Source organism: Nyctereutes procyonoides, unplaced genomic scaffold (genome assembly GCF_905146905.1).
Source record: "Nyctereutes procyonoides isolate TBG_1078 unplaced genomic scaffold, NYPRO_anot_genome, whole genome shotgun sequence".
Taxonomy (NCBI): Eukaryota; Metazoa; Chordata; class Mammalia; order Carnivora; family Canidae; genus Nyctereutes; species Nyctereutes procyonoides.
The window spans coordinates 4,696,778-4,723,371 of NW_026575136.1; the positions used below are offsets into that span (position 1 = coordinate 4,696,778).

Below are 26,594 nucleotides of genomic sequence, written 5' to 3' on the forward strand. Positions count from 1 at the left end.
GATTCCTAAGGTCACTGATACGTGTTCCTTTTGCTTATTTCTTCTATCTTCCATTCCCTTCCTTCATTCTCCCTCCTTACCTGGGAAAATTTTAACAGCCTGCAGCTTCTCTTCCTCCTCTCCCTTCAGGTATACGAAATCCCAGGACAATTCTACAAAGTCTAACAGTTAACTGGGAACTTGTACCACATTATCTCTCTCAGCTTATTTGTGGTCTGTTTGTTTGTTTTCATAAATTTGTAGAAACTAAAATGATATACCGCCCACCTAAGGTATAATAGAAACCTAATAGAATCCAAATCCTTAAATTTGTCCCCAATATACCTAATTTTCACATTGTTCAGACTGGGATGAAGAAACCTTATTACATGATTGAACAGGTAAAGGAGCAAATGAAACAGACAGGAAAAAAATACCTGAAAGTACCAATTAAAATGCACAAAATGATCCCATTCAACCTTTTATTGAGCGACACTTTTCCATATGTTTCAGGACATTTAGAAACAGCTTTGCTAATTTAATATATCGGGAAAGGACCCACGATGTTTCTATGCATATTTTATTGCTATAAATATCTTCAGAAGGGTGGGCAGGAGGGCTTGTATACATATATACAGTAAGATTACAAAATCAGCAATACCTGCTTTGGGGACCACTAATCTTTCACTTTCCCCTTTCCAGACTGTAAATCTAATGCACTGGAAAATCAAAATATATTTGTCTTGATCACTATCTAGGTGCTTGGGAAAATGCCAAAATTAAGGATATGGAAAGGAAAAAGGGAGATTATTTTTTTTAAGGAATTAAATAGCAATGAAAGAATAATGTTTAAATCAAAGTATCTGGAGAATGAGAAAGCATGAAAAACATTTGAATGCCCTGGACAATAATCTTCTTTGGGTAAAATGGAATTAGTTTAAAGTTAAGAAAGGAATGAAAATAAATACCTGAACAATTTTGTTATAAACAAATTTGCTATATTGACCCCTTCAAGGCAGCAGGATGGAAGCAACACCTGTCCAGAGTCTAAAAGAGTCATGGCTCATTTTTCCTCCCTCTTCTTTGAAAATGTTATATATTGCGGGTAGGACACAGGCATAGTTGCAGGAGTGCAAAGATGGTTAAAAGGAGACATGAGTCTATGCATGGACAGGTTGTTCTAGAATGTCAAAATATTCTAAGATGGAAAATGAACACAGAAGGAGAAGTAAGGAAGTGCACTTCAAAACTCATGGCTTATATTCTAGTCATCATTTTGTTCTTTGTTTCTCTCTCCCTTTTGTGGACATTCTTTTATTCTACAGCCATAATGGTGCCTATACATATCTATGACTTCCTCCACTGACTTGTCTTTGCACAACGGGGGAACATTATCTTTCCTGATGAGTTCTAACTATGAACTGGCTGCAGTGTAACAACCCAGGGATACTGTGTTCTGCCCTGATATTGTGTCCAGCTCATAGGATATAACTAATGGGGCACCTGGGTGGCTCAACTGGTTAAGCATCTGTTGGCTCAGGTCATGATTCCAGGGACCTGAGATCCAGGCCCACATGGAGCTCCACATCTGGCACCTTGCTCAGTATGTAGCCTGCTTCTCCCTTTCCCTCTGCCCAATGTTCCCCCTGTTTGTGCTCTCTTTCTCTCTGTCAAATAAATAAATATGTCAAAAAAGGATATACCTAATAAACAAAAGAACCCTATTACATGTACATGGAGGGAAAAACAGAAAAGTGGAGCTGGTTTAATACTGATGCATATATAGATCTGATCTCTATCTGTTCTCTACACCACCATTTATGTCAGGTAGCTACAAGAAGCTCAAGTCTCACAAACTAGGATGTAAGCCAATAATGTGCCCATAGCATTTTTCTGGCCCTATCTGAACCTAGGAAAGCCTTCTATTGAGCCTTTAAAATGGAATGTCTGTCATCAATAAATTCTTTTTATTTTGAACCTCCTAACATTCCTTTCAGCATTTTTATTCTGCCTGCGACCTGCTTTTCACTCAAGGACACAGGTTCACCTGAGCTTCTTCAGTTGATAGCTGTTTTCTATCCATATCCTTCTTCTCCCCTTACTATTTGAGTCTGGAGGTTTTGAAGCTCACTTCAATTTCTGGATAATTTTCTCATCTCCATCCCTTAAAAGTACCCACCCTTTGATCCTCTGATGGCATTATCCATTATCCTCATCACAACTCTGACTTGGTTCAAAATATCCTTGAAATTTCTTATTTCTTCCTTACTCCTCCAAAATAATTCCTGATTAATTCTTCATGATTTTAGCACATATGAAGATGATTTTTCCAAAACCGTAGTCAAGTCTGTTGGATTTTTGACCTTTTCTCCTCAAATGATCATGTTCTTCCCCATACCTCAACCAGCCACTCTCATGATTATAGTCTAAACTTGCCATTCCCAAAATATGTAATCTCTACACTTTCGATTTCCAGTATCCCATTCTATGAACACAATCTCTCATCCTTCCAGCTCATTAACCTTAGTAATTTACCCCACAAGCCCTCAACCCTTTAGAACATTAATCCATTTTCAACTGTCTGCCCTTACCTCTCCTATGCCCTTTCTTCCTTTTATAACCAGTTTAAATCCTATGCCCAATCATTTATTTACTCCACTGAATACACCTTCAACTTCTGTATCCATTTGTGCTTCAACAGTGCTGCAACTCTGTACCTGTACCCACCCACACAGGTAAATATGGCTGGAAGAAAAAGGGACACCCCCAAAATCATGCTAAATAGTATAGGCTAGCAAAATATGCCACTCTAAATTATGCCACTCTGGCATAAGGATTATTTTCAGCTGAAGGCTATTAAGAAGAAACAGATACAAGGAAAGTTCTCTGCCTTCCCCCTGTTTGCTTAGAACAAGGAGATAATTTTGCAAAGATGTCTGCCTTCCCCTCTCTACCAGGAAGGACAAAATTTAATCACAGGAAACTTTAGGCCTTTATCAGCCTGGGAGAGACAGCACCAGAGGACTCCACATAACAAACTTTACTAACTAGCTCTTATCTTGCATTAGTTACCATATATTTACCTTCCCACAGTACGCTACCTCTGAGATTCAAGGTCTTTTTACTTTGTCTTATGGCTTCTCTAAAATTGCATTGTTCTGTTGCTAAAACGCTATATAAGCCCAAATTTTAACCAACTCTCAGATACCCATCCCTGAGTTCCTCTCATATATATATATATATATATATATATATATAGAGAGAGAGAGAGAGAGAGAGAGAGAGGAATATATATATCATATAACATATAATATATAGGATATATATATCATATATTAACATATATATGATATATATGTTAATAAGCTTCTGCTTTCTCTTATTAATCAGTCTTTTGATACAGATCCCCAGGCAAACATCTAGAAAGGTAGAAGGAAAATATTTTTTTCTTCCTAATAGTCTAATTTTACAATTATGATCATAATCTCAGGAATCACAGCAATTATATTTCTTTGGTTTCCTGTCACCTACTCTTGTGGATCAGTGCCATTCAGAACATGGCCCTTAGCTTCTGGACAGTCTATGACATGTTTACTACCAGCCTACAATATATGTAGCAGAGTTAAAAGAAAACATTTGGGATATTTTATAGCAATTTTGTCATCAGCTAGACCCCAAGACCTGCCTTTACTGTCCACCTGCTTGTACTCATCTTTGTCCCACATCTTTCCTTAAGCTGTTCTTTTTAGTTTATCTCTCAACTCAGACAGATGAAAAGCAAAACCACCTCTAGCCCCTTGAGTGATAGCAACTGCTCTGACAGCCCTTCAGCCAGCCCAAGCCACTCAAATAAGTTTGAGCTTAATCTTTGACGGGTGCCTGCATAAAAAGGACCATGGAGTGACCTCTAGAATGACCGATGAGTTCCTTTACCTCATTATAGACATGTTTCCTTAAGGCACATGCATGACCTTATCTCTACCTCTACATACAAGGACAAGGCTTCCCTATCTAAATATTCTTCTGAACCTTAAATAAAAGGATTCCTTTTCTCTGGGAGTCATGGCTTCGGAAGCTATTCCCTGTAATTTTATTTGCTGTAAATAAAATTTTCTTTGTGTGACAACTCAACCTAGAGTAGTTTCTGAATCACCGAGGAGTGAACCCACATTGGTTTGGTTACAATTTGACATAGTACTTTTATGTATTATGAATATTTTTAAATTGGATTTATATTTTATGCTTATTTACACTTTGATTTTTTGAATAATTCTATTGTAATTTTCAAAAGTATTCCACCATGTTTTAGAAATCAAAACAAACAAAAAGAATCTAGTCCTTCACCACAGATAATTTGAGATATACTACCTTGATTTCTAGTTGATACCCCTGTCTGAAACCTCTGTTGCTTTATTTCCTATACTTGCTCCTAGCTTCCTATTTTATAAAGCAAATAGAAGCAATTAGAAGTAAATTTCCACTACCACCAGATATACTCATCCATCTACCTGTGTCTGTATTCACATAGTTTCCTCTTGTGTTATCATGCTTGAACTATGTACAACTCTTCCGTTGTGCACAAGGACCCCTATCTTCCCATCTGTTTTCAGACATTGCTCCAGCAGGACTTCTAATTCTTGCCTGTATTATTAAATCATTGCCCTTCATAGGATTTTTCCTATCGATGTGTAGATGTACTACTATATATTCACCTTAAAAAATAAGTTCTCTATTCCATTTTTTCTCCCAGCTCCCACTTTATTTCCCCCCTTTCTGCTCCTTCCCTATTATGGCAACAGTCCACAAATAATTATTTAAATTTATTGTCAACAGTTTCCCTCCTCTCATTCATTTCTTTCTTGATGTCATTCCCTTCAGGGTCTACATAATCTGCCCCCTAAACATTTATGTTTCTGATCTCATTCTTTTCTCTCTCTCATTTACTCAGCTTTAGCCATACTGTTCTCCCATGCTGTTTCTCAAACATGCCAAGTTTCTTCTGGTTTCAGAACCTTAGATTTACTTCTCTGTTTTGAATGTTCTTGATAGCTGCATTGCTAGCTTCTTCTTTTCCTTCAGTTCTTAACTCAGAGATCACTTTGTCATTGAGGGCCTCACTTAAGCCTACTTTAAACACACCTTTAAGCACCCCATCCCCCATACAAAATTATTTTTCCTGTAACAATCATCACTTTCTTTCATATTACATAATTACTGTTTTTGTTGCTGCTGATGCTGTTATTGTTCTGTGGATGTTACTATTATCATCATCATAACCATCATTATCATTATCTGCATCCTCTCCTTTCAGAATATAAAGTCCATAAGGCAAGAAATAGTTACTTGCTGTATTCATTGCCCATACAGAGCAGTTATTTGAGGGGAAAAACTATGAAGCAAAACAGGACTACAAGCAATCTATCTAAACATAATAAAGATGCTTTAACAAAGCATTATAGCCAGCATTATCTATTGATGAAGAAAACCAACTTCTATTAAAATCAGGAATTACACAAGGATGCCTGTTATCACCATAAAAAATACCAATGTTATTTATAATAACAAAATGTTATCTCAGATGCCTGAGAATGTGCTAAATTTACAAAGTCTATACTTTACCTACAAATTAAAATAATCAGAAATGGAAATGAAAAGTAGAATATCTCAAACACAATGGCACCTCAACTGCAAGAAAGAATAGGTGAAAAACAAAGCAAGCCACAGATACATACACATACACAAATCCCACAGTTTCATTGAATAGCTTGAAATAATTCCTGAATCAATGGGGAAACAATCATGGGAAGAAAAAAAAATGTTTTATTGTCATAAAGTGAAATGTCTCACAAATTAACAAACATATTTAATGCAATTCCAAAAAAGATCAGCAAATGGATTTGACTGAAGACTAATTTTTTTTAAAGTTCAGAATGACAAATAGATAACTAGGAAATTATAAAGATCTTTTGAAAAGTTTACTGTGGAAGAACCTATAAAGCTAGATATTAAAACTTACAATGAGGCCTATATTCATACCTTTACAATGGAAGTATCACATTAAAGATAAAAGATATCTACCACTATTACTGTTATTTAATATTTTTTTCTTTTTTTTAAATATTTTTTTCTGGGATAAAAGCTAATGAAATTTAAAAGAGAACAAAAAATAGGCATAACACCAGATATAAATCTATAAGGTATAATTATTTTCAGTTTTATTTTATTTCTAGACAACCCAAGAGAATCAACTAAAAACTTCTATAAATAAGAAGATAGTTCAATAAAGTAAGCAGGCCCAAAATTAATCTACTAAAACTTGTATCCTTCCAACATACAAATAATAAACAGAAAATTTCCTATACAATAACAGGAAAAAAAAAGTTTTTTAAAAGGGGAAAAACTGATCCTGAAGTTTGTATCATTGCTTTCTTTCTCCTCTGGCCATTGAAGTTGCCCAAAGGAAAGAAGGCTAAGGGGAATAAGGTGGACCTGGCCCCTGCTGTTGACAAGAAGTAGGAGGCCAAGAAGGTGGTCAATCCCTTGTTTGAGAAAAGGCCCAAGAATTTTGAGACTGGAGATGACATTCAGTCCAAAAGGAACCTCACATGCTTTGTCAAATGGCCCACTACATCTGGCTGTCTCAGCAAAAGGCTATTCTCTAGAAACATCTACAAGTGCCTCCCATGATTAATCAGTTCACCCAGGTCCTGGACTGCCAAAGAGCTACTCTACTGTTCAAACTAGCCCACAAATACAGACCGGACACAAAGCAAGAGAAGAAACAGAGATTGTTGGCCAAGGCTGAGAAGAAAGCTGATGGCAAAGGGCATGTCCTCACTTAGAGGGCACCTGTCTTTTGAACTGGGGTTAATACTGTTACCTCCTTAGTGGAAGACAGGAAGGTTCATCTGGTAGTGATTGCACATGATATGGATCCTACCGAGCTGGTTGTCTTCCTGCCTGCCCTGTATCTTAAAATGGGGGTTTCCTATTGCATTATCAATGAGAAAGCCTGTCTGGGGCATCTGGTCCCCAGGAAGATTTGTACTACTGTCACCTTTACACAGTTTAACCTGGAAGACAAAAGAGGTCCGGATGGCTAGCTGGTAGAAGCTATCAAGACCAACTACAATGACAAATATGATGAGATTCATGGTCACCAGGGAGGTAACATCCCAGGTCCAGAGTCAGTGGCTCACATTGCCAAGCTGGAAAAGGAAATTTTAAACAACTGGTCACCAAACAGGCTAAGTGTGTGCTGTTGAATTTTCTGTACATAAATGTATTAAAAAAGTTCTCTTTTAAAAAAAATAAAGTTCATCTGGTTAAATAAATAAACTATAACAACAAAAAGATTCTATAAACATTTTGGGAAAAGATGACAGAATTATTATGCACTAGACCTAATAGTTTTTAATATTTATTTTAAAGCTATGGTGATTAAAGGAAATAGATACAGAATTTAATCATACAAAATGAGCCATTAATGCACTAGAAAAAAATGGGATAATTAAAAAAAATAATAACATTGTCATCAAAAGGTTTTACTTTTATTTTGAAACCTACTAAAATGGCCATAATTTTTTTTTGATAGATTCAAGACACTTAAAAAAGAAATTTACATGGAAAAAAAAAGGAATCACAATTAACACAGCCAAATGCCTTATGGAGATACATTTACAACTCATATAACAAATACTCATTTCTTTAACACAATAATAGAACAAATTAACAAAGAGCAACAGTATAAAAATGGGCAAGTGCCAGTGACTTAAACTTCTGAAAGGCTGCTGCTTATCTTCTTTTATCATGAGAGAAATGCAAATTAAAATTATACTTAAATACTATTTACACTTAGCAGAATAGTAAAGATTAAACAATTGTTAACACAGAGATCCCACAGGAATATAGGTAAACAAGCCCTCCAATGCAATGTTTTTTGAAGTGTTAATTCTTCCAACCTCTACAGAGAACTATTTGGAAGTGTATACTAAGTTGAAAAAGTGAAGAAATTAAATCACACTATTCCCACTTCTAAGCAATTATCCATTTACAGTTGCATCACAAATAATAAAATATCTAGGAACAAAATTAACCAAGGAGGTAAAAGGCTTGTCTTCTGCAAACTATAAAACATTGATGAAAAAATTAAAGATGACACAAACAAATGGAAAGATGTACCATGCCCATGGACTAGAAGAATTAAGAGTGTTAAAATGTTCATGCTACCCAAAGAAATCTACAGACTCAATGCAATTCCTAGTAGTATTTCTCAAAGATCTACAATGAATAATCCTCAAATGTGTATGAAATCACAAAAGCCCTCAAAGAGCCAAAGCAATCTTGAGAAAGAACAAAATTGGAAGTATCATAATCACAGATTTCAAAAATATACTACAAAGCAATAGTAATCAAAACAGTATGGCACAGCACAAAAACATAGACACATTGGTCAATAGAACAGGATACAGAGCCCAGAAATAAACCCATGCTTATATGGTCAATTAATCTTCAATAAAGGAGGCAAGAATATCCAATAAGGAAAAGATGGTTTGTTTGTTTTTTTCAATAAGTATTGTTGAGAAAACTGGGCAGCTATAGGCAAAAGAATTAAACTGTACCACTTTTTCATATACACAAAAACTCAAAATAGACTAAAAGATCTAATTGTGAAAATTGAAACCACAAAACTAAAAACAAAACAAAACAGGCAGTAACCTCCTGGACATTAGTCTTAGCAATATATTTACAGATTTGTCTCTTTAGGCAAGAGGAACAAAAACTATAATAAACTTTGGGACAATATCAAAATAAAAAGCTTTGGCACAGCAAAGGAAACCATCAACAAAACAAAAAGACAACCTATTGAATGGGAGAATATATGTGCAAATGATATATCCAATAAAAATTTAATATCCAAAATATATAAAGTAGTTATATAAGCCAACTCCTACCACCACCAAAAAAAAAAAATAAATAACAATAAACCAATTAAAAATAGGCAGGGGTTCTTGGGTGGCTCAGTTGGTTTTGAGTCCAACTCTTGATTTTGGCTTGGGTCAGCATCATGGAATTGAGTCCTGCATTGGGCATCATGCTCAGCAGGGAGTCTGCTTGGGATTCTCTCCCTCTTCCTTTGCTCCTCCCCCTGCTCTCTCTCTCTTTCTCTCCCTCTCTCTCTCTCTCTCAAATGAATAAATAAATCTTTTAAAAAAATGGGCAGAAGACCTGAGTAAACATTTTCCCAAGACAACATACAGATGGACAACATAACAAAAATGCCCCGTATCACTAATCATCAGGGAAATGCAAATCAAAATTATAATGAGATATCACCTCACACCTGTCAGAAAGGCTAAAATCAAAAGGAGACAAAATAAGTGTCAGTGAGGATGTGGTGAAAAGGAAACCCTGTGCACTGTTGGTAGGAATGTACATTGGTGTACCACTATGGAAAACTGTATGGAGATTCCCCTCAAAATTAAAAAGAGAACTATCCTATAATTTAGTAATCACACTACTGGGTATTTACCCAAAGAAAATGATATATGCACACCTATGTTTGTTGCAGCATTATTTACAATAACCAAAATATGGAACTGAACTAAGTATCCAACAACAGGTGAAAAAATAAAGATGTGTATATGTGTGTGTGTGCATTATATGTATATATATATGCATTCTATTATAATAATATATATAATATTATATATAATAATATATATAATATATATAAATTCTATAAAAATATGTAATTATATAATAATATATATTCTATCTATATATAATGCACACACACATATATATACACAATGAAATATTAGACATAAAAATAAATGAAATCTTGCCATTTGTGACAATGTGAACAGACCTAGAGGATATTATGCTAAATGTAATATGTCAGACAGAGAAAGACAAGTATCATATAATTTCACTTATTTGTGTAATTAAAAAAAAAAAAAACCAAATGAACATGCAAATTAACTAAAAACCAAATAGACTCTCAAATACAGAGAAAAAACTAGTGGTTGCCAGAATGGAGCTGCGTTGAGAGAAGGGTATTAAGTATTTCTAGTTATAAGATAAATGAGTCACAGAGGTGAAAAGTACAGCATGTGGAATATAGTCAATAATATGGTAATAGTGTTGTATGGTGGCAAATGATGACAACACTTACTGTGATAAGCACTGAGTGACGTATAGAACTGTCCACTCACTATGTTGTACACCTGAAATTAATGTAACATTGTATGTCAACTGTACTTCAATGATTAAAAAACAAAACAGGACTAAAGACCTCCAATGAATCAATCAATAATGATTCCATGTTGGTTAACAGAAATCACTCCACATATTCTGTGAGACAAAAATGTACCTTGATGTAATTTTACACCAATAACATTTTTCAACAGCATGCATTTCTGATTTAAGTTACTTGTTTTTGCTGTTACTGCTTTATGTTACATCAACTTTGAACCTGACTGAGAATTTCTACCCAGAGTAAAGTGATGCTCGCAGGTCCCTGGTGCCACAGGAAAAATTCTAAAAGCTGTTTAGATAGATAATTTATATTTCAAATAGTTCCTTCTGAAATCTCTTCCAGGTTATTCCCAAATTAAACATATTTAATCATAGCAGCAGTTTTTATGGCTACCTGCAATATTTCTTTCCTCACAATATTGCATGTCTTTTGGTACATTGGTTTCATCTGTTTTAATTTTCCCTCCTGTACATAAACTCTGTTAAGTAAATATGCTAGTAAGTAGAGTCAAACAAAATTCAAAAGATGATGAGATCAGGCGATTTATTAGATGAGTAACATGAGGCAAATTTTTTAGCTATTCACTTCCTCTATTTCTTTTAATGTAAAATGAGGATAGTATCTACCTCATAATATTATTTTGAAGATTAAAAGGAGCAATCTTAAAGCAGATAGAACTCTGGTTCATAATAAATGCTCAATTTTACTACTTTTTCTTTCTCTGTAAATGCTCACTCCAAAGCCATTCATAACTTATTTACTGCGTTAGCATCACGACAGGTGTATTATATGTTCTTTTCATCTGTGCATTGCACTTGTAATTGATGAATGGATACATGGATAATTTTACCAACCACCAGTGGTTTCAACTACTGATGGTCTGTTCTTAAGACTGCAAATTCAGATACCTTTTCTTTCTTTCTTTTTTTTTATTTATGATAGTCACAGAGAGAGAGAGAGAGAGAGAGGGAGAGAGAGAGAGAGAGACAGAGACATAGGCAGAGGGAGAAGCAGGCTCCATGCACCGGGAGCCCGATGTGGGATTTGATCCCGGGTCTCCAGGATCGTGCCCTGGGCCAAAGGCAGGCGCCAAACCGCTGCGCCACCCAGGGATCCCTCAGATACCTTTTCTAAAACCCAGTCCTATATTCCTAACTGCCTACTAGGTAATTACACCTAGTATCTCCGATATCTCAAGCTTAATGATTTATAATGGAATGCATAATGTCTTCCCAAACATACATAAAACCACACACACACACACACACACACACCACAGAGAGAAACAATCAAATTTCTTACTCTGTTACTTCCAATTTCAGTGATTACACCACAATCCACTGAATCACTCAGACAAGAAACAAGGAAGTCACTCTCTTATCCCTTTCCCTGTCCACCAAACACAAACAGGTTATCTTGTCCTGCTGTTTCTACTGACTTAATACCCTCCCCCATCTACCTCAATTGGAATGCAGCCACAGATTACAGCCAGGTCTCTCTACTTCAGTTTTTTACTATTATAAACCATTCTTTATGTCCTATCAAAATCATCTTTTAAAATGAAATCTCATTCTCTAACTTTCATTCAGAGTCTTTTAGGGGTACCTGGGTGGCTCATTTGGTTAAACATCCAACTCTTGGTTTTAGCTCAGGTAGTGATCTCAGGGTCACAGGATCCAGACCCAGGTCTGGCACCTTGCTTGGCACAGAGTCTGCTTGAGATTGTTTTTCCCTCCCTCTCCCTTTTGCTCCTCCCCCACCCCTGGTTTGTGCTTTCTCTCTCTCTCATGAATAAATTAATTAATTAATTAATTAATTAATCCTAATTAATCCAGAATAGTTCTTTCAAGCTCACATTAAGTACATGCTTCTCTTTGGAGCTTTATCTGTCCTATAGAGGATTTACTAGGCCTCGCTTTAATTCAAACTTGAAGAGGAAAATATATATATTTTTCTAAATAAAGTACATAGTACATTGAAAACAGAATGAAAGAAAGTACAGATTACTGTTTACCTTTAGTAAAATAAGAGTCCTCATATTGAAAATCAACAATAAAAAATAAGCAACAGTAGGAGAAAAATTATTATAAATCTATCATGGTCCAGGGTCTCTGGTACATGCATTAGTATTCATATTCTATATTATTGTATTTCATTTACCATTATGTCTTTGCCCTATGGGTTATTAACATTCATGTAAACTATAGTTAAAGAAACCATAGTTCGTAAATCCAAGGTTTATATGATGCTCCTGCAGCATCTCAAGAGTAGGATTAGAAATTTTAATATTAAAACATAAATGTTATCACTAGCTATAATCAATATATTTTGATACTGCAAATTAAAGGAACTGAAGATTGGATTTCAAATACCCCTTAATGTAAAAAGGTGAGAGAGAGAGAGAGAAAGAGAAAGATAGAGAGAGATTCTCTCTGAGGGGAGAAATTAGTAGAAAAAAAATAACATACAAAGAATTACATAGTTTTAGTAGAAACCTCTTATTCCTCTTATTCATATAATTTTACTAAGTCCTTTACAAAATTAATAAAAATGTATACCGACTAGCACACAGTATAGAAACATTTGCTACATAGAAACACTGTAGAATTAAATTGCAATTTATCTATATAGTGCAGTTGTCTTTAGAATTTGTTTCCAAAATATAATGAATGAGCATCAAGAGTGCTCTAGGAATGATTTTGTATATAAGCCTCTGAAAGTGGGAGTTTTAGCTATGACTCAAAGTATTGAAACAACAAACAAGGATATACTATTATAGGGAGAAATTAAAACAACGTTTATAATAACCATCTAAATACACACAGAGACACAGACAAGAGGTAGAATTAACAATAAACTAAATGTCCATTTGCTGTCAAATTCCCTCCCTTAAAGCTATCTAGTTTAATGGATCTCCTTTATAAAACTGGCATGGTGAGAGTAGATTAGCTTAGTTAAATTAGAAATGTATGCAGTTATTTTTGAGGAACATGATTTGATCACCAAGACTGAATAATACTCTAGACATTACTAGACTCCTTGGAATTTTCCCAGGTCACATACAAGTATTGAGTGTCTGCATGTTGTTCAGCTGCAATATTTTAAAACATTTTCCCAGAATACTTCAGGGCTGTATTTCCCCCACTGTCAAGTGATGTGTGTTCAGGGAATGCAAACTAATTACCCTAAGCAAAACATAATTAAGGAGGGAACTTTACTCCAAAAACATCACATAATACTTCCCACATACAAATAAAAATGATTTCTGAATTAGGTTTTACATGATTCATTACTATTGTGTACAACTTGTGCAGATAATGGGGAGTGGACTATATTAGTTATTACTAATACAGTTAAGATCAAATGGAACTATAAAGCCTCCCCAAAAAATTCACTTAGGTACGATTTTAAAATATAAAAGAACATACACTATATATTTAATTTTCTACAAAGCTCTGTATGGTTAGATACTTTGTAATTTTATTATTTTTTTAATTTTTAAAAAGATTTTATTTATTTACTCATGAAAGAGAGAAAGAGGCAGAGACATAGGCAGAGGGAGGAGTAGGGGGCCTGATACAAGGGGCCTGATGCAGACTGGATCCCAGGACTCTGGGATCAGGACCTGAGCCAAAGGAAGACACTCAACCACTGAGATGCCCAGGTGTCCCAATACTTTGCAAATGTATGAAGTATCTGTGTGCAGGGGATATTGCTGAGTTTAAAAGAGGTTTAACTAGAAAGTAGAATAAAGCAGGTTTTAGGTAAGAATTTATATCCTTAAGGAACTTGACAAGTCTTGATTGTACTGATTTTGAATCCTCACTGTTCCCTTTCATTAACACTAATGTTTCAAAGCTTGAATATAAAGCTCAGATTCCTAAGTTGCATAGTAATAATGAATTTTAACAAAGTAGAAATTAATCTATACAAAAGAAGCATTTTTCCTAGCCTCAATTCTCTTCTCTTTATTTTTTTAAGATTTTATTTATTTATTTGAGAGAGAGATGGTGAGAGGGAGCACAAACTAGACCATGAGCAGGGGGGAGAGGGAGAAGCAGGCTCCCAGTGAGCAGCGAGCCTGAAGTGAGGCTCTATCCCAGGACCCTGGGATCACTACCTGAGATGAAGGCAGATACTTAATCGACTGCATCCCCCAAGGTGCTCCAGTTCCCTCATCTTTAAAAGAGAGCTTCAAATGTGACTGGGTGGCTCAGTCGGTTAAGGGTTTGCCTTTGGTTTAGATCATAAAATCAGGGTTCTGGGACTGAGCCCTTGTCAGTCTCCCTGCTCAGAGGGGAGCACTTGTGTGCTCTCTCTCTCAAATAAATAAATAAAATCTATTTTTTAAAAAAGCTTTACAAGAGAGCTTCATTTATTTAAAGGCAAGGACTTTCAATTTTATTTCCCTTTCCATTTTAATATCTAATGGCTTTCATTTATTCAAAGCAATTTAATAAGTTTTTACTGTGTGTCACATAATACATATAACGGGAGACTGGATATAAAATGATGAGCAAAAACATACTTGATCTGATGGCAAATTAGTTAAGAAAAATGTACTTGCTTGCAGATATCCACCAAAGAATCATCTACATAATTTCTTTTTTTTTTTTTACATAATTTCTTAATGCTCTGAAACTGCTAATTAGGTAAAGGGAAGATATATAGGTTAAACCATAAACTTGCTTTGGTATTTCAGAGTAGCAGAACTTCTATCAAAGACAAATTAAAGAAGATATGTGTGGCATGATTATGGAAAAGTTCATATAAACTTCTGAATTAAAATAAAATGCAAACTGCACTTATCTCTGCAATTCAATTCGATGGATACTTTTTTTCCTTCCAGCTGAAAGCAAAGAATATTGAATTATGAGATACTACAAAATGTCTAATGATGCTAACAAAATTAGCACTTTTTCATTGTTTTTTAAAAATAATCCACTATGAATATTAAATTAGGCCAGTTTTAAAACCATGTGAAATGAGACTTATTGGATAACCCTGTCAATTTCTCTGTCATAGAACATCCTCTCTACTGTTACAATTTTAAATACTTTGTCAAATTCAGTTTTAAAGACTCAAGCAAAAGGTCTAAGGCACATCAGCCTAATAGACTTAGCATTAGGAAATTAGGTTAAATGTTAGTTATAGAGGGGAGAAAAGTGCCCACATCTCTGTAGGTTCTCAGAACTGCTGCATATGTGTCATCGTTCCTGGAATACTGGCCAGAGAACATGGCACTTCCTGGACTTAGAAGAACCTACCAGCTTACCAGAATTTCTGATCCCTCGATAAGATTCAAAGTTGTGCATCTTGCAGGCAAGATGTAAGGGCTTCCAGGAACTGCCTGCCTTAATATTGAAAGATTTACTGAGGTTAAAAAAAAAAAAAAAGAAAGAAAGAAAGAAAAAGGAAAAGCTAAATGTCTTGGTCCTCCAAGTTTTAGAAATATATGGCACACATAAAAATATTTGATTCAGCAACAACTAATAGGGAATGAGGTTGGGATTTGAACCCAAGTTTCAAGTTCTGAACCTAGACTTTTAAGTACTGTACCTGGAAGATACCCAAAGGGATATTTTACTAGATAGATATTGTTATAATATGGCTTCATGTCTAACAGTTTTGTATTAAATGGATTTTTATAAATTTATGAGATGTAGTACCTAGAAATATCTCTCAAAAAAACACCAGTGTGTACACACACACACACACAAACACACACACACAACGCACAAACATATACACACACAGATATAATGCTTATATACAAGTACTATTTGCATATTAATCTACACAAACAAAGAATGGAGCACTCTGGTGAGTGCTATCAATAAGTCCTGATAAATTGTGGCTCAACATAGATAGCATTAACATTCTGGAATATCATTTTGAATCTGATAACTGAAAACAAATGCCCAGGTCATTGAAACTAATCCTTCTTTTGGGATAGGTGATTTTAATGGTGTTCTCAAGTTTATTTGGTATTTTAAAATCTTCTGATTGGGGTACCTTGGAGTCTCAGTCATTAAGCAGCTGGCTTCGGTTCAGGTCATGATCTCGGGGTCCTGAGATCAAGCTCAACATCAGGCACCCTGCTCAGCGGGGAGTCTGCTTCTCCCTCTCCTCTTACCCCTCTGCACCTCTCATGTGCTCTCTTTCTGCTCTCCCTCTCAAATAAATAAAATCTTTAAGACAATAAAATAAAATAAAATAAAATCTTCTGATAAAAAAGACTACGTTTATTAAGATTGTTCTCATGTCCTTTACTGATTAGTAGTATTTTATGTATAGAAAATAAAGTTTTCTCGTGTCTCATAAAGTGTTTAGGCTTGCAGCTGGTCAGGAGGGCAGAAGATGAAAAGTCCACCATTAAAACTAAGTAGAACACCTAGCTTCCAGATATTTAAAAAAATAATAATGTTATTTGTGTTCCACACAATTGAAAGATAGCTTTGATATTCATAGGGGAATATTTGTTGCTGATATAAGAAACAATGAATACAAGGAAATGAGAAATTTACATTTAACTATTGTGCAAAAGAGTGGCTTGCCAGAAATCATCCAATTCTGAAACAAGGGCTTTCTAGAATTGAGGGGAATTTTTATTTGGTATATTCATCAAAACTCTGGTTTCAAGTGCAGAATCCCAATTTAAAACAATGAAATGGGATGATGTGAAATAAAATAATGGAATATGTATTGGCTCACTAACTGAAATTCCAGAGTTAGATCTAGGTTCTTGTATAACTAAATATTCAGAAGCTCGTACTGTATCATGGGGAAGAACCAAGGATCCATTCTCTGTCTCTGCTTTACTCTTCTGTTTTCCTCTGTATTGACTTCATTTCCAGATTTTACATCTTGACTCCTGGCAGCTCCAGGCTTTTACCCTAACTTCCACATCCAAAGAAAAGAGAACTATCTTCCCCTAATGGTTCCAGCATTACATAGTTTAAAGGTATTATCACATTAGTGAGTCAGATTTGTCTAGCAGACCTCATTCTGAACTATTATGAGATTAGCTTCATAAATATTTAAAGTGCCTTAACTTTTTAAAAAAGTTTATTTATTTTCATAATCTCTATGTCCAACATGGGTTCAAACTCACCACCCCGAGACCAATGGTTGCTTGCCCTTCCAAATGAGCCAGCCAGGCACCCCACAAAGTGCTGTAACTTCCTCATCTATAAAAAGACCTGTTTCTACCACCAAGGATTTTGGGAACAATTAGTTAATCTAGTCAAACCTCTTGAAAGAATTCTTGGCACATAAAACCATTAGCTAACACTATTTTTTTTTCCAAATGAGCCTTTATAATCATTGACCTAAATTGAATCATACCTTTGCCTAAACCATTGTAGCTAGGATATTGGAATATTCTGATTCAATTAGGTTGATATTACCCAAGTAAATTCTGGAGAAAATGAGATTAAGGCCATCTCCACCCAGATCTATATTCTGTGGAGGTATATTTTCACCAAAAAGAAAATTTGATAGCTATTTTCAGAAGAAAAGACAATAGACATTCAGTGAGCAATACAGATATATTTTGCCTATGTGAAATGATAAGGTTAAAAAGCACATATAAAATTTTATAAATGCCATTAAAAGTGTATCCAAATTTTAATTACTGGGCTGCATTCATTCTAAGAAAAAAGATGATAAAAAGTTGTATTTTTGTTTTTAGTTAGAAGAATGCATTCCTTTTTCCCCCAGTGGCTGTGGATTTTTCAAATTTTCCTTTTATTTATCAACTAGAGTTAACTAGTAATATAATTCTTTTTCTTGGTTAACATTAAATGTTAATTCAAGGGAATTAATTTCACTGCTAAAATCTGGTGATTTTACATTTGTATCTTTGAATGTTTAGCAGTAATTATAGCCAGTGTACTTTATCTTTTTTTTTTTTAGTGCACTTTATCTTAATACACATGTGGTTTTATCTATCTTTGTATCTATTTTCTTTGTGTTTTTTTTAAATCCACATGAGTGAAATCATCTTTGTTTTTCTCTAACTTATTTAGCTTAACATTGTACTCTCCAGCTCTATCCATGTCATTTAAGTGGCAACATTTCAATCTTTTTTTTTTTATTGTGTGTGTGTAAATGTGTGTGTGTGTGTATCACCTCTTCATCCATTCATTGGTCGAGGGACACTTGAGCTGTTTCCATAGTTTGGCTATTGTAGATAATACTGCTACAAATATTGGGATACTTGTATCCCTTTGAATTAGTATTTTTGTATTCTTTGAGTAAATATTTAGTGGTGTAATTGCTGGGTTATTGTGTAGTTCTATTTTTAACTTTTTGAGGAACTTCCATACCTTTTTTCCACAATGGCTGCACCAATTTGCATTCTCACTGACAATGCAAGAGAGCCCCCCCCCCCCTTTCTCCACATCCTCACTAGCAGCTGTTTCTTCTTGTTTCTGTTTTCTTAGCATTTATGGATCCTGGGAAAGTTTGCCCATTCTATGCTAACTATAATAATAAAAATATGTCCAGGTACAACGTTGAATTATATTGAAAATCTTACCAGGCATTTGAAGGGTCATGTTTTGACTAAACAATTACAATTATTGACAATACGATATTAACAGGATTCTCAGGGGAAAATTAAAAAAGAAAAATAAAGAAAATAAAATGCAAAATAGAAAAGTATATTCAAGGTGTTTCAAAGAGCATTATGAAATAGTATATAGATATATTTCTCAACTGATAGTCTACTGATGTAATAGTACAAATTAAAACTTAGTTTAGTGTGAAACAGGTCTCCATTTCTGTCCATAAAATCCACTCTCCCTGGACTTCTTAAGTTTGGGGAATGTGTTTTAGGTGTATGATGGCTACATAAATTTAATTAGATGAGATCGGGTGCGTTCAGGGTGCTATGGCCGTAGACGATAAATTTAATTAAGCCCATAAAGTACATTTGAATCTCTCATACAACATCAACTCCTACTTATTCCCCTTCTCTTTTTTCTATTTCCTAAATACTACTATTTCCAAAAAACTTACATTTCAAAATCCTACCATCTCAAGAGGTATTGCTCTCTTTCATTGCATTTTATTATATTTACCTATTGATCAAAAATGGAAAAGTTCACCTCACAAATCCACAAACAAAGGCTGTTTGTATACAGCACTGGGATCTCAGGATGGGTTTCAGCATTTGATATTAGATCTTTTGATTTCTCTTAATCTATTTTGTGATTATTTCTGGTTTGCAATCTATTGGATTATTTCTGTCTTAGTGGCCATCTTATCTTTTCCACTACTGTGCTTACATTTATTCTGTATTGTAGGCCTTCAGGGTTATAGGAAATCACCAGTGATTCAAACTTGAGATACAAGGACTACAGTATTATTAGGTAGGCTAGTCTCTACCACATGTCTGAGAAAGTGGCCCAAGTCATACTCTAGACAACTGACATTTTGTTTAACCACCAGTTATTATATTTTTTCTTTATTTGTCTTATGTATGCTTTTGACCCTTGGGTAAATTGTCTGAGACTACTAGTTTTTCTTTGTGTCTGTAAGTTAGAAACCTCCCTAGCCCATTTTATTTTTTCCAGTTTTCTGGAGATATAATTGACATGTGACAATGTATTAGTAAAAGGTATACAATACATATTGCAACATGGTTACAACAATAAGTTCAGTTAACATCTATCACCTTACATAGTTGATCATTTTTCTTTCTTGTGATGAAAACTTCCAAGATTTACTCACATACCAACTTTCAAACATACAATCCAACATTGTTAACTATGGTCACCATGCTGTATATCACATCCTCCAAACTTATTTATCATATAATTAGGAGTTTGTACCTTTTGACCACATTTACCCATTTCCTCTACTCCACATCCTCTCTTTTTCAATAATCACTAATCTGTTCTTTGTTTCTAGGAGTTCAGATTTTTAGAGTCTTCATATAAATGAAATCATATAGTATTTGTCTTGTTCTGTAAGACTAATTTTATTTAACATAACACCCTCAAGATCTACCTCTGTTGTTGCAAATGCTAGGATTTCCTTCTTTTTATGGCTGAATGATATCTGTGTGTGTCGGTGTGCAATATTTATTTTTTATCCATTCATTTTTTGATGGACACTCAGGTTGTTTCTATGTCTTGACTACTGCAAGTAATAGTATAATGAACGTGGGTGTGCCAATATTTCTTTGAGATAGTAATGTCATTCCTTTCTGTTATGTCCCCAGATATATTTCCGAATCATATACTAGTTCTGTTTTTTTTTTATTTTTTTTGAGGAACTTTCATACTGTTTTAAATAGTGACTACAACCGCTGACATTCCTGTACACAGAGCATAAGGATTCCCTTTTCTCCACATCATTGCCAACACCTGTTATCACTGATCTTTTAAATTAATCATTTTAACTGGTATTAGGTTATATCTCATTGTGGTTTTGATTTGCACTTCCCTGATTATTAGTAATGTTGAGCACTTATTCATGTACTTGTTGACCATCTGTGTGTCTTCCGTGGAAAAATTTCTATTCAAATCCTTTGCCCATTTTATAAAAATTAGATTGTGTTTTTAGTTATTGAATTGGATTGGATGAGTATTAACTTCTTATCAGATATATGATTTGCAAATATTTTCTTCTCTTCTATAGATTGCTTTTTTGTTTTGTTGATGATGTTCTTTGCTGTGCAGAAGCCTCTTTAGTTTGATATAGTAGTACCACTTATTTATTTTTGCTTATTTATTTGTTGCCTTTGCTTTGGTATCAAATAAAAAAATCATTGTCAAGACCTGTGTCTAGGAGCTTACCTCATGAGTATTCTTCCAGGATTTCTATGGTTTCAGGTCTTACATTCAAGTCTTTAATCCATTTTGACTTGATTTTTGTGTATGGTTAAGACAGTGGTCCAGTTTCATTTATTTGCTTGTGGCTGTCCAGTTTTCTCAGCACCATTTTTGAAGAGACTATCCTTTCCTCATTATATATTTGTGGCTCCTTCATTGTAATTTTATTGACTATATATGCATGGATATATATTTCTGGGCTCTCTATTCTGTCCATTGTTCTATGTGTCTGTTCTTACACCAATACAGTATGGTTTGATTGCTATAGTTTTGTAATATAGTTTGAAATCAGGAAGTGTCATGCTTCTAGCTCTGAAGCTAGAAGCTAGAATCTTTAGGAATATATATTTTTACTGTTTCCATGAAAGATGCCATTGGAACTTTGATAAGGGTTGCATTGAATTTTTAGATTGCCTTGAATTGTATTGACATTTTAATAAAATTAATTCTTCCAATACACGAGCTTATAAAATCTATCCACTTCTTTATGTCTTCTTTATTTCATCAGTATCTTTCGATTAGCAATAATTGTTCCTCGGATAAACCTCATTGGCTATGATACTGCCATTGTGCAAAGCTTATTTCATCAGTATCTTATAGTGCTCAGATGTGTTCAGAGTACAGATCTTTCTCTTCCTTGGTTATAGCTATTCCTAGATATTCAATTCTTTTTGATGCAAGTATAAATAGGATTGTTTTCTTAATTTCTATTTCTGATTGTTACTGAAGTATAGAAATGCAACTAATTTTCGTGTATTGACTTTGTATCCTGCAACTTTCCTGAACTTGTTTGCTAGTTTTAACATTTTTTTAATGAAGCCTTTTTAACATTTTCTATATAATTATTACACTATTTGCAAATGGAGACAGTGGTACTTCTTTCTGCTTAAAATGCTTTTTTTTTAAAGATTTTATTTATTTGTTCATGAGAGACAAAGAGAGAAAGAGAGAGAAGCCGAGACACAGGCAGAAGGAGAAGCAGGCTCCATGCAGGGAGCCTGACTTGGGATTTGATCCCAGGTCTCCAGGATCACGCCCTTGCCTGAAGGTGGCTATAAACCACTGAGCCACCTGGGATGCTCTTTAGATGCTTTTTAAAGTTTTTTCTTACCTAATTGTTCTGGTTAGGAATTTCACTACTATGTTAAACAAAAGTGGCAGAAGTAGGTAAAGTTGTCTTGTTCCTGATCTTAGAGGAAAGACTTGCAGCTTCCATCATTGAGTATGATATTAGCTGTGGGTTTGTCATAAATGGCTTTTATTATGTTGAGGTATGTTCCCTCTTTATCCATTTTCTCAATTTCCTTTTTAAACCATAAATGGATATTGAGTTTTGTCAAATCCTTTTTCTGCATCTATTGAAATGATCATTAGTTTTTTATCTTTCATTTTGTTTTCACACTGATTGATTTGCACATGATCTTTGTTATTTACTATCTCCTAACTTTAGGCTTAGTTTGTTCTTTTTCTAGTTCCTTAAAGTGTAAAGTTAGGTGGTTTGAGATTTTTTAATGTAGGCATGTATTACTATGAATTTCCCTCTTAGAACTGATTTTGTTACATCTAAGTTTTGATATATTGCATTTCTACTTTCTCTAGCCCACTTTTTTAAAAAATGATTTTATTCATTTATTCATGAGAGACAGAGAGAGAATGCAGAGACATAGGCAGAGGGAGAAGCAGGCTCCTTGCAGGGAGCCCAATGTGGGACCCCATCTCAGGACTCCAGGATTAAGCCCTGGGCTGAAGGCAGACACTCAACCACTAAGCCACCCAGGCATCCTGCCCTCTTTGTGATAGTAAAGTAACTAGCACATTATACTTTATGATCTATGTGTAATTGTAGCCCTGTTATGTTTGTGCCTACATTTTTAAGAATAGTTTCAGGGATTATTGATGTTTGCATTCTACTAGGTGTGTTGCATTATAGCAATGCTTCTCCATTAGAGGCAATATTATGTTTCCTCTCTCTTCCCTCAAGACATTTGACAATATATAGAAAGACTTTTGCTTGTCACAACCTGAGGGGAAAGATATTCTACTAGAACCTAGGGTGTAGAGCCTAATGATTCTGCTGTTAAACATTCTATGAAAAAAAAATATTCTATGATCTACAAGATCCCCTAAATCAAAGAATCATCTGGATTAAAATGTGGATAGTTACAAGGTTGAGAAGCTGAACACTACTCTGTGATATTTAATTTCTATAGACAGATCTATTATATAATGTAAAGAATCATAGAAAAGATTTAAATTGTTACTACCATTATTTTCAAAGATTGAAATAAGTTTCTAAAAAGGATTTGGTAGCCTTGTTTAATAGTAGAATAAGTTAACCTGATTATGAGTTGAAATGATCAACTCTACTTTTTGCAATTTCCTTTACAAGTTCCTTTATAATTACTACCAGTAAAAGCTTAGGAGTTTAAGTGCATATTTTCTCTCCATATTTTCAGAAGAAACATAAAAGAGCTAAATTAAATGTAAGAAGTTTTGAGATCAGTATTAAATGTTGATGTCAACCCCCTTGCTTTACCCACAACAAAATCATAGACCAATGCTACAGAAGTAGAAAATACAAAGTATGAAATAGAAGTCCACTTAGAGACTCCTCATCCTGTAAATCCTTAAATTGAAAATTCCTTATTTGGACTAAGACTTCTCTCTGGGGGCCTAGATTTAAAAAATATATACTTTATAAATACATATATAAAGAAAGACCACTTGAAAGTTTCTTAGCTTGCTGAAAAATTTGATTAAATCCTCCTAATATCCAAGTTTGAAATTTTTTTCTAAGAAAATTAGGTTGTATACTTTTGCTTATAGCTAGAGGTGAAAGTTACAAACTAAATTATAAGGTCTTTTAAAATTCGAATAATATTTTCACTTCTAGCCAAGTTGAACTAACAAGAACTGGATTTACCCGTTTGCTTGAAACAATAAATAAGTAAGTAAATAAATAAATAAATAAATAAGCCAAAAGGCACAAAACAGCATTTTTTAAAACAATGAACATCAGGTAATAAAAGACAGTGATCACTCAGAAATGATTAGCACATGACAATAGCTCTATTTTTGCCCTAACTACTGCCTTTAAAGTGTTTCTAGGCCATAGTTTAGGAAAGAAAAACTGAGGGAGAGCCCAGCAGACACCTTAAGGAGAAGACTGTATCTAGAAAGAACAAGGTAGAGTAAAAAAACAAAAAACAAAACAAACAAACAAACAAAAAAAAACAGTGCACATAGAACTTCAAAGATCTTCAGAGGATTCTTGTCAAGTCCTCAGCATGGGACACAAATATGTGAGGAAATTAACCAAAAGAAATCATCCATGAAAAGAATCATCCAAAAAAATGTAGAGGAGCACTGCATGTACTTACAGAGGAAATAATACCTGTTTGCTCACCAGTCAGACTGAAAACTCATAATCTGTAGCACTGGAATAGAGTACTTCAGAATTTCTTGCCTTAATAGTTGGAAATAATTAGCCCCCAAATGAACATTTCTCCAGATTCAATGAACAATCATAAGTGTAAGAATCAAAAGGATCCAGCTGTTTTCAAGTAATCAACTGCATCTCAGAACAAAGATCAAAAAACCTTATGCGACCACAAAAAATATTCAGCGAACAGTAAAGAAAGTAAAATTCCCAATGCCTGACATGCCATCAAAATTATTAGGCAGGAAAACACAATTCATAATGAAGAGAATAATCAATCAAATGTGACCCTAAACTAACAAAGATATTAGAATTAGGAGAGGGGGAAAAAAAAGAATTAGGAGAGGAGGTAAGTCGAGACAGAAAAATATCTTTAAGACACAAATCAAACTTATTTATTTATTTATTTATTTATTTATTTATTTATTTATTTGAGAGAGAGAGAGAGAGAGAGAGAATATGGGGGGGTGGCATAGGGAGAGAGAAACCCAAGGAGACTTTGTGCTGAGCACAGAAGCCATTGCAGAACTTGATATCACAACTCAGCTCAGACCTGAGCCCAGACTGAGTCAGATGTTCAACTGACTGACACTGAGGTGCCCCAAATGAAACGTCTAGAAAAATAAATACTATAATACGTCAGATGGAAATTATTTTAGTTGGTCTTAACGGAAGATGTGATATGGCAGAAAAAATATTAATGAATTTAAAAGCCTAATAATAGAACTTGTTAAAATAAAATATGCAGGAAAAAGAACAGAGAAGGAGACAAAGGCATACGTGAGCTAAGGGATAATTCCACTTGGCTCAGTTTATGGATAATTGGTGTCCCTTATGGTGGCAAGGGGACAATAAATAAATGCATCATGGCCTAAAGTATTTTACAGAATTGAAGAAAACTATAATTCTACCCATTGAAAGAAAAACAACTTAACCTCCAACATAACATGTAATAACATGAAAGAAAATATAAAAGGCAGAGGAAGGACTAAGATGGCAGAGTAGCAAGAGGACCCTAGGCTTGCTTCACCCCTTAAACACAGCTAAATAAATGAATCATTCTGAATACCCAAGAAATTGATCTGAGGACTGACAGAACAAAAGCACAACAAGAGGAAGAGAAGCAACATATGGAAGGTAGGAAATGCAAAGACATGATTTGGGAGGGAAGTAGATTGGCAGTGCTATGGAAGGGAGGGAGTCCTTGTCATGGAGAGAGGCCAGGAAGAGAGAGCAGTGCACAAGGGATGTCACACAAGAAAAAATATTTCCCCAAAGACCTTGGGAAAAGGAGAGGGGCTGGTTTTCATGAATTTTTACAACCAGTGGGTCTCAAAGACTAGCATTTTAGAGATCCATGGTGTGGCTGGTGTGGAGCCTGGCAGATGCAGCAGTGTTCCTGTGGAGAAGGAGGACAGATAGACTAGTAGTGTATGGCATGATCTGAGGAACCCCTGGATGCTTCTCCCTTCTTAGAATGCATCTGGGAAAGGTGCAATTGCCTCTCTGGGACAAAAGAACTGGCAGGTGCACCTCAACAATGGTGTAGAGGTGTAGAGACGCCTGCTCAAGGCAGCTGACCTGGATTTGAGCACTTCACTGTGCTTTATTCCAAAATCCATCCACTTGCTCTTTGGTGTCACTGCCCTTTTGGGACAAATTTGCATCAGTCCCAGTGTGGCAAGACACTCCCTGAGAGGACGAGCTTAAGTTCCCCTCTTGCAACTTCCTAAAGTTTGGAGTTTTAAAACTCAGCCAGCCTGCCTGGGAAAGAACACAGGTGCACTGCACTAGCAGGTGGGCAGATGGCCAGATACACAGTGGGAAAGCAACAATATGAGGGAAGCCTGGGACACATGAGGGGGGATTGTTGGCTCTTCCGGGAGGGTTTTCCCAACTGCAGAGAGTGCAAACTCCCCTCTCCAAGACAAGGGATGGGGCTGGTGCCATTTCTTTCCCCCACCACTCAGCATAAACTAACTTTAGTAAGCAGCACAGCACCAACACTGGTGGCCTAAACAGCTTATACCAAGCCCCACCTCTCTGTGCTCTGCAAATTCTGCTTTTCTAG

General features: G+C 34.9%; 1 protein-coding gene and 1 pseudogene across 1 annotated transcript in view; one reads left to right on the forward strand and one right to left on the reverse strand.

The window, feature by feature from the left end:
* LOC129495604 (low-density lipoprotein receptor-related protein 1B) overlaps positions 1–26,594 on the reverse strand; it is a 1,831,349-nt gene that overhangs the window by 839,285 nt on the left and 965,470 nt on the right. The window lies entirely within an intron of this gene.
* On the forward strand, positions 351–7,244 carry LOC129495523 (60S ribosomal protein L7a-like; annotated as a pseudogene).